The sequence below is a fragment of the Hypomesus transpacificus genome, chromosome 21, assembly GCF_021917145.1.
Source record: "Hypomesus transpacificus isolate Combined female chromosome 21, fHypTra1, whole genome shotgun sequence".
Lineage (NCBI taxonomy): Eukaryota > Metazoa > Chordata > Actinopteri > Osmeriformes > Osmeridae > Hypomesus > Hypomesus transpacificus.
This window is the reverse complement of record NC_061080.1, coordinates 8418279-8427549: the sequence shown is the minus strand read 5'-3', so window position 1 is coordinate 8427549 and position 9271 is coordinate 8418279.

The following is a 9271-nucleotide window of genomic DNA, read 5'->3' as shown; positions in this document are numbered from 1 at the left end:
TATAATGTCCATCTGAGAGACATGTTTCTCACTCATGCTCGCCACTTTGTTGTGGACTGGTGGCGTGATTTAACGTCGAAGCTAATAAATTAAGCCAAGCCTTTTCTAATCGTCGTGCCTCTGTCCTGTCTACCTGTTGAGAGATTTCATCCTTACACGTACTTTAGTTTAAATTGGTCTCTTTAACTGTCAGTCTAGGTTGCAGAATAATAAAGCCCACATTTAACTGTTGTCTTGCCTCTTCTTCCCCCCCAGATGTGCAGCAGCTCTCTCTCCCAGAGCCCCCACAGATTAAAGAGGAACAGGAGCTGTGGACCAGTCAGGAGGAAAAGCAGCTCCAAGGACTGCAGTCTGAAACTACAGACTCCACATCCACTTCTCTCAGTGTGAAACATGACTCTGATCAGGAGGGCTCCTCTAAATGTTCCCCTCTTGACCAAGCTGTTAAAGTAGAGAACAGAGAAGGTGACTCTCTACCCACCAACACAACTGAGGTGCAAATCAAAGCAGAGTCTGATGGACAAGACTATGCAGCATCAGAACCAGGCAGTGACTCCCAGCCCCTCTCTGTTGTAGCTCCAGACTGCCCTACAGCTCAGAGTTTGGAGGAGGAGGAACATGGAGGAGAGCTGCTTTTTCAGAACAGAAACAATGAGGCTCTGCCAAGGGAAAATATGCCACAGAGACATCACATAGAAATAACAATACATGATGGTCAACAATGTAACAAAACGTTTAGTGGAAAATGTGCTTTGGTTCGTCATGTGAGGAAACACACAGAAGAGAAACCATATCAGTGTCTAAAATTTTACAAACGGTTTGCTCTGAAGGGTTATCTGGTTGAACATATGAGGACATACACAGGAGAGAAACCGTATCAATGTCAGGAGTGTAGCAAACAGTTTGCTCACAGTGGTGGTCTGTATAATCACACAAGGACACACACAGAAGAGAAACCACATCAGTGTCAACAATGTAACAAACGGTTTGCTCTGAAGGATTATCTGGTTGAACATATGAGGACACACAGGAGAGAAATCGCATAAATGTCAGGAGTGTAGCAAACAGTTTGCTCACAGTGGTGGTCTGCATAATCACATGAGGACACACAGGAGAGAAACCATATCATTGTCAGCAATGTACCAAATGTTTTTCTCAGAAGTCCAAATTGGTTGTGCACATGAGGAATCACACAGGGGAGAAACCGTATCAGTGTCAACAATGTAATAAATGTTTTGCTCTTAAGGGTCATATGGTTGAACATATGAGGACACACACAGGAGAGAAACCTTATCAATGTCAGGAGTGCAACAAACAGCTATCTCAAAGTGGTGGTCTGTATAAGCACATGAAGACACACACAGGAGAGAAACCATATCATTGTCAACAATGTAACAAATATTTTTCTATGAAGCCTAATTTGGTTGTGCACATGAGGAATCACACGGGGGAAACCACATCAGTGTCAACAATGTAACAAATGTTTTTCTATGAAGTCTCATCTGGTTGAACACATGACACACACAGGAGATAAACCATATCAATGTCAGGAATGTAACAAACTCTTTGCTCAAAGTGGTGCTTTGTATTGTCACATTAAAACACACAGGAGATGTACTGTATCAGTGTCAACAGTGGTATTACAGAGAGCAGGTTTAGTCAAAACCTAGAGTTGCTAAACCCTGAGATCAGGCAAATTCAGGGTTTTCCGTTTCAGAAAGTGTTGGTCAGTGTCCATCTTAATCCCAAATTTTTGCTATTATATACAATGAAACAAAAAAAGGTACATAATGAAAAACAACTATGTAATAAATACACCATTATTTTTCTTTTAATTAAAAGTTAATCCCATGTGCTTTGATTTTTTTACTTTTCAAGGGGGGGACCCTCAGACTCCTCAACTGATTTTGTCCCCCCCAAATTGACTCCATGGCTACAGCCTTGATTAGATATGATATTAAAAAGGAGATTAATGCAGCCCTATTTGTTGTTGTAGAAGTAGACGAGACAACGGATGTCACAAACAAAGCCCAGGGGCCTCATGTATAAACGTTGCATACGCTCAAAAAGCTTGCGTACGCTGGTTTTCACGGACACTTTGTGACGTAGAAAGATTTACTTCACGTGAAAATGTGCGGGTCGTCACAGAAACTTTTGAGCAGACATGAGAATGTGCGGACCATCCGCAAAGTCTTGTCTGGCTCTTTAACATGGCAAATTCTAACTGAAAAGTGCCGCAACTCACCAACATTACAAAATAAAGTTTCGACTACTACGTTTGTGACGTTGACTATTCAAAAAATATACAAATAAAAGTTTGATTATTAATGTGGATGATCACATCAAAATGCGAAACCCAAAACGGGAAATGCTTTAAAGCCTTCTGTTTAATCCGCCACTGCTTAATAACTTCTGTTAAACTTGAAGGAGTCAAACGAACAACAAAATCACTGAGGAAGTGGCTTGTTCACGTCAGATTGATTGTGATTTATAAAGGAAAGGTGCGCAGGACCGGTTTTATACATAATATACATAATATTTCTGTGCGTAGGTACTTTTTGACATTTGGCCGTATGCCATCTTCCAGTATGAAAGCTGCGCAATCCTTTATACATGAGGAGCCCAGGGGGGTATTCGTCGTAGCTCGCTAAGCAGTTTAGCGAGCTAATTTTCAGGCTAAGATAAAACACGCCCCTCTTTTTGGTTCGTGGAAGCAACTTTCGATAAATCACCATAGTAACATATCAATTAGCACTAACCTGCTCGAGAGCAGGCTAACGTAAGTGTAGCTGGATAAGCTTGCCACACCCCCGGAAAATAATTGGCAGCTCCCTTTTTGAGAAATCCAGCTGACCAAGGAGATATATTCTAGTTTGATTAGCTTTCCATACCAATAGAGTTCTTCGCGATCGCCAAGATCCTTTATTTCACACGGATGAGTTCTTGTTTGAGCGATATCGATTCAGCCGACAAGGACTCATTTATTTGCAAGACCTTTTCGGGCCAGAGCCTACATTGCAAATATCACACGCCGCAGCAAGTTTTAAGCTTATGCTGCTGTATGTGAATATGTAACGCTATATTTTAAGAAATGTCTTATCTGTTGTGCCTGTGCTTTTTATGTTTCTCTGTGGGAGAGTGGGTCATATCAATATCTTTTTATGTCTTGACGTGAAGAAAAGGACAATAAAGCTATTTGAAACTTTTACTGTGCTTGTTATGTGGCTGTATAAGCAACTGTGTTTTAAAATTTAAATTGATGATAAATTACTATTTCCCTTTGCAATTTCACTGGCCCATTTTACCTGAAAAGTTGGCACAGCTGATGTTTCAAGAACTGTAGGGCCTAAATAAATATATTTTATGACATAATTTCAACAAAAATTAGTAATTAGTTATCATAAAAACACATGGAAAAGGCATATATGGTAATGTATTATTGTCCCAAACGATTTACCAAAAAGTGGCCCATTTTACCTGATATCACCCTAGTACATGCACTTTCAGTAGGCCTACATATATCCTCATAAGTGTCTATGAATTTGTATCAATTAGATACTCTTGGCCTTGTTTTTATACTTATTCTGAAAGAGTTTATATCATTATTTTTGCTAGCAAGATCTCATTCAATGATTAATTTCCATTAAGCCTACTGCCAGCATAGCCTGGCTCTGCCCTCCTACGTACTTCCGCTCAATTAGGATTTTACTTCTGTACTAGGTCTGGGATGTCGGTTCTGAAGTCGGTTTCCAGAAACACATTTTTTGTAGGTCCAATCAGCGAACAGAGGGAGTGGCTGAGAACGATGACGTTAATGTTGTGCACTTGTTTGAGTAGTTCAGTAATGGCGGCGGAGAAAGATGCGAGCGAAACTATTCTGCCGTTATGGCAACGCTGCCGAATATAGGTTAAAGCCGGAGCAAGAACATTCCTTGCTGAGTTTTGTTGGTGGCCATGATGTTGTGGCCCTCCTCCCCACGGGGTTCGGGAAAAGTTTGATTTTAGCTCAGCTAGCTCCGTTACAGTAGTGGTGAAGGAGTTGGCTAAGGCGAATGCTTGCGATTGGTTATGGCAAATCAGAGTGGCTCTGGGCGGATCCAATAGTTTTAAACTTCAACAGAGGACCCGCCTTCAAGGAAGTTAACGTTTGTCAATCGAGACATCCCAGACCCTCTGTACAAATGAAATGTACGAGGGTCTGGTTAGGAACAGGCTACTGCCTGCAGGCACATTTAAAGGGGCAATTGACTGGGTTTTTGGGGTATTTCACACTGTTAAGGTCTCCGAATAGGGTATGTAACATTGGTTGGGTTGAAAATGGCCCGGGTGCTGTTCTATGCCCTCTGACAGATCCTCTGAAATGTTCCCGGGAAAAAACACTAGCTTTTATCCTTTTATGGTATGCTCATTAATATTTAGATAAGCTGCGCGCTGATTGGTTGGTTATCAACGAGTGAAGCTGGGAGCAAAAACGCAACACGGCCAACAGCAGCACTCGCTGAAACACCGAAGTTGGAGACTTGAAATAAAAACGCGCAAATAAATCTATTGTGTCTACACAACACTGTTTTCAACAGATTGATTATATATCATTTGAAATGATAACATTACTTGTTTCCACTTCTGTTGTTGAAGCAAACTGGATTGACTTAGGTGGGTAGAACGTTAGGCTACAGCTTAGCAACCAAACCATATCGTGATTCTACTCGGCTTCAGTTAGCTAGCTAGGCTAACTCTAGATATCTTGCTGTAAAATAACATGACAAAGATCTGGACAAACATGCATCGTGAATTGTGGATTTTCATTACACAGGTTATTTATTTGAATGAAACACAGTCAGGAGCATGAATCAACGTTTGCCCCATTGCCAATAAACTAGGCTAAATTATCACACATTCAACCTGTGCTCTTGCGTTAACTAGCAAGCTAAACTTGTTTACATGCCTACAGTCTAGGTGTTACTACTAACAGTTACTAGCAATGCTAACGTATCCTGTATCTAGAACCTGCCTTTCTCCAGGCAGGTTCAGGTCCAGTTCTTTCAAATAGATTATCTAGACAGGCGAAAGCTTCCTTTCTAATGCCGACTACAGCTAGTCTAGCTAGAGTCATTTGATGTGTGTAGAAACGTGTTTAGCATTCTACCTGGTATGCTATATACAGGAAACGTTAGCATTGCTGATAACTGTTAGCACAACATCATACTGTCCTTATAGCTTGCGGTTGCAATGAGCATACGGTCGGAACAGCACCTCTTTCCAGGTTCAGCTTCCTAGCAAATCCTGCTTGAAATTGTCCAAGGTTGTCAAAACTGTCTTGGGTGAAATGTTCAGAGCAAATGAATGATTGAGTGTCGAACTTCGCCGGAATCATCTCATAGACAACAGCAGCCATGCCTGTTGAATGTTTGGCTCCTTGGGAAGACTGTGAGTGTTAGCCTTCCCTGTACAGCCTGGAACACAGCATTAACGACCGTGGTCCATTTTCAATATCCTTGTTATAATTCAAAATGTTCTTCTTTGTAATTCCTTATAAGTAGCCTACACAGAGCAGCGCGCAGCTAAACTAGTATCGGAGATAGACGCTACCTCGGGCTGGTCTGGGTGTAAATTCTGGGGCGTGACAAAGATACAGACCAGTATGGCAAGCCGTTTTAACATTTAATCACTGAATTCTTGATATCCAAAATTCGAATTTTTGATATCAAGAATTCAATTTTGGATATCAAGAATTCCAATTTTGGATATCAAGAATTGCATTTTGGATATCAAGAATTCGAATTTTGGATATCAAGAATTGCGTTTTGGATATCAACAATTCGAATTTTGGATATCCAGAATTGCATTTTGGATATCAAGAATTCGAATTTTGGATATCAAGAATTGCATTTTGGATATCAAAAATTCGAATTTTGGATATCCAGAATTGCATTTTGGATATCAAAAATTCGAATTTTGGATATCCAGAATTGCATTTTGGATATCAAGAATTCGAATTTTGGATATCAAGAATTGCATTTTGGATATCAACAATGTATGCTAATGACTTTCATGTGGGCGGGAGTAGGCAGTCTATGTAAATTCTGTTTGCAAAGGGCTAACATTTTCTATGCTAAGAGTGTTGCCCATTGTAGACTTTGCAATCCGTAGGCGTTCGGTTTAGTTCAACATTGATTTTGAAAATGGATTAAGTTGGATGGTTTGAGACCCAATTTTTTTTACCATTGTCCTAATCTTTATGAATGCATTGTACGTGTAACATAGTTATCTGGGTTCAGTTTAAATTCCACTAAATTGGCAGAACTACGCCATCTACTGTTCAAATGTGTACCTGCTCCAAGTAGCCTATGTTGTTCATGTGGGAGGGAAACGGCAGGCATTGTGTTTTATTATTTCACAAATATGTTGAAATTATGTCGTTCATAACAAAAGATGCAGTCATTAATTCCTAGGACTTAGGCGTTTCCAATGGGTGTTATTAAGCATTCCAATTACAGTCCTAACTTGGACATGTCTCATGTACTTAAGTTATTCACAAATCAATAGAACTTTTACAAATCAATAGGAAAAAATGTCATACTAAGTTAGTATGTTCTCATGTGAGTTTGGTATTGATAAGAGTAGATTGTGTGTAGTCAGGTTGAATAGATGTTCAGGGTCATGAGAAAGTCCTGGGTGAATGTTCCTTGTGATGACGGGAGAGCTCCACCTATGATCTCTCTCTGCCCTGAGTGGTCATGGGCTGGGAGCTGGGAATCTTTGTCTGTGACTTGTTACACCATTAATGCCTAACTATCAGCTATGGTGACTTTATTTGGCCCTATAAAACATGATCCTCCGACCTTTGAAGATGGGAAACATGATTGAGACCTAAGCCTGGTGTTGTGCCGTCATTTATTGTCAGAGGTCTGTTTTCTCTCCCAATCTGCAGATCAATAATACATGTAGTCACTTATAAAAATACAGAACTGAACTTAGTCTCTGTTAATGAAGACGAACAAGATACTTTCTTCATCAAAGGTGAGTTCTCTGCTGGGGATCATGCTGGACAGCTTGGAGAAGGAGGCTGAGAGTAGCTGATGGCCATTATGGACAACCCATTTCATCCCCAAAGTGATGATGCAATAGAGAACCCGCTGCAACAGAATAGACAAACAAAATACTTACAGGCCACAGTACAATCCATTAGCGAGGAAGATAAATGAAGAATGATACATTTTATGAATACAATGAAATAAACACAATGGAGATGGTGTATTGCAAACAAACTTTATTAAAAGAAAGCCATTATAATTCGTACAATATAAATGTGACTTTGGATTCATTTAATAACTTCACATAAAACATTACATTGATACCTGCCCCCTCTGAGATCAGTGAGATCAGTTTGGATTGCCTTTATTGTCACATTAATATTTTTGCATGTTCAGAAGACCAGCAGCTCCATAAACATAGGTGAACTGTATCCTTTCTTCAGACTGAATCCAAATGAGCTGTTCAACCAGGTAGACAAAGTCCACCATGTGGGCTGTGGACAGCGGCTTTGGACAAGGTCAGCTTGGTGTTGTCAGGCCAGGTAGTCATGATCCAAGGACTCTGGTCCACCTACAATTCAATAGGAAGCCAGAGAATTAAGAGGGAATTTTTTTTAGACCAGGGGTATTCAACTTCTATGCGGTCCAGAGTCTGCAATTTTCCTGTTCTACCTCATCACTGTCCTCACCCATCCAGCAGTGTCCCAGGTCAAATGTATGCCCTGATTAGAGCCTTCAAATGAATAAAAAAACTAGCTTCATGTATTTATATTTTATTTTGTATTCCCCTTAGTATTAGCTAGACCCCCCTTAGTATTAGCTACACTTTGCTCCTTTTGTATAATTAGTCCACATATTTAAGTTCCAATATTCCTATATGTTTAATGTATGCACCTCCCTGCCAAAGTAAATTCCTTGTTTGTGCAAACATTCATGGCGAATAAAATCCCTTCTGATTCATGTTACGTTTCCAGAGTTACGTTTTAAGGGACTTAGATTAAAAATAATACCATCATTAGAATTTTGACTGACCCTAGTTCCACATCCCACACATCAAAAGGACATCTGGAGAATAGAGGACGTTGTGTCACCACAGTAGCCTACGTTAGCATGATATTTTGCTACCTAGTCTGTTTTGGATATCAAGAATTCGAATTTTGGATATCAAGAATTGAATTCTGGATATCAACAATTCCAATTTTGGATATCAAAAATACAATTCTGGATATCAGGAATTCGAATTATTGATATCCAAAATGATTTTGGATATCAAGAATTCATTATTGATATATCCAAAATTCGAATTGTTGATATCCAAAATGCAATTATTGATATCCAAAATGCGAATTCTTGATATCCAAAATACAATTCTTGATATCCAAAATTCGAATTCTTGATATCCAGAAATAAATTGTTGATATCCAAAATTCGAATTCTTGATATCCAAAATGCAATTTTTGATATCCAAAATTCGAATTCTTGATATCAACAATTCAATTCTGGATATCAACGATTCTAATTCTTGATATCCAAAATGCAATTCTGGATATCAACAATTCGAATTCTTGATATCCAAAATGCAATTCTGGATATCAAGTTAGCATACATTTGCGTAATTAAAGCTGTAAACCAATGGGTAGGGGAGTGGGGGGAGTTAAAAGAAACGTTGAGTACACTACGCAAGAATTGGGATTCTGTTTATCGGTTTATTGGTCCGTGTACCTTGTGGCCATTGGTTTTTCTATTTTGCAACCCGTGTTGACAAACGCAATATAGGGCCGTAATATCGTTTTGTCATTTTAGTAACTCAAACACACATTTAAGTATTACGGCTTGTTTTTGGTTGTTTCGTTTTTTTTTTAAATAATAAAATAACCATATAACACAAATGGTATAACGAGCCATTAATCGTTGTTTTGATTATTCCATATCCTTTATGCTAATATCTGCGACAACAAAAAAATAGCCTCGTAATATCGATTTGTTCATTTTGGATGTCAGAACCAGATTGTGGGGAAAGGCTTGGTTTCCGTTGTTTTGTTTCATTTTGGAATTACGGAATATCCATATAACACAAACGGTATAACGAGCCATTTAGCCTACTCGTTTGTTTGATTGGCCATATTATGCATACTGGCACAAGTGAAACAGAGAGGGAGAGATGCTAAACGATTGGGAGTGTTATTACTTCCGAACACCAGAGGGCAGCAACGACCTGTGATCTGTAGGCCTACACT